Raw genomic sequence first — 660 nt, 5'->3', positions numbered from 1 at the left:
GCTGCACTTCACACTCAAACCTTTGGGAAAATAGTACCTAAATATTCAAAGGTTTTATGCACATATCTACAGCAATAATAGTCTTACTGAGAATGATATTCAAGACTCTATCTTGGCCTTATAGGCAAGTCGATTTTACATTTCTTTGCTTTTTTGAGTCAGTTACCAAAAATTATTGATTTCCATCTTCTGAAATCATATTTAAATTTCTAATTGGCTCTCAGATTTATTATTGTCTGATGAAAATTTTAACTCATTAAAAAATTCTTGTTGCTACATTAGTAAGATTGTGAAAAGAAACATGAATAAATACAGTCAATACATTTGCCATTTTTATCAGAAGACTCAAACTATTCCTTTTCATACTTTAGGGTGAAATTGAACACACATACACTCTGATACATAAATTTTTATATAGCTAAATATATATATATATCACATATGTTTGTATATATCTTATATACCCATATAGAATATATGATGTTCCCTAAATCTATATCTTCTTGCCTCTATCTAGAGAATAATAGGATTGAAAAAGAAAATACTGTTATAGTACCAAAAATAATAATGTAAATTCATTCATTATTTTTAACTTTCACTTTTTCAGATATCACTTCAGTTTCAGTTCGTTTTGGTCCAGTAGAAGATGTCCTTATGACC

The sequence above is a fragment of the Colobus angolensis genome, unplaced genomic scaffold (assembly GCF_000951035.1).
Source record: "Colobus angolensis palliatus isolate OR3802 unplaced genomic scaffold, Cang.pa_1.0 Scaffold261, whole genome shotgun sequence".
NCBI lineage: Eukaryota > Metazoa > Chordata > Mammalia > Primates > Cercopithecidae > Colobus > Colobus angolensis.
The sequence above is the reverse complement of the archived record's forward strand: the minus strand, read 5'-3'. Positions refer to the sequence as shown.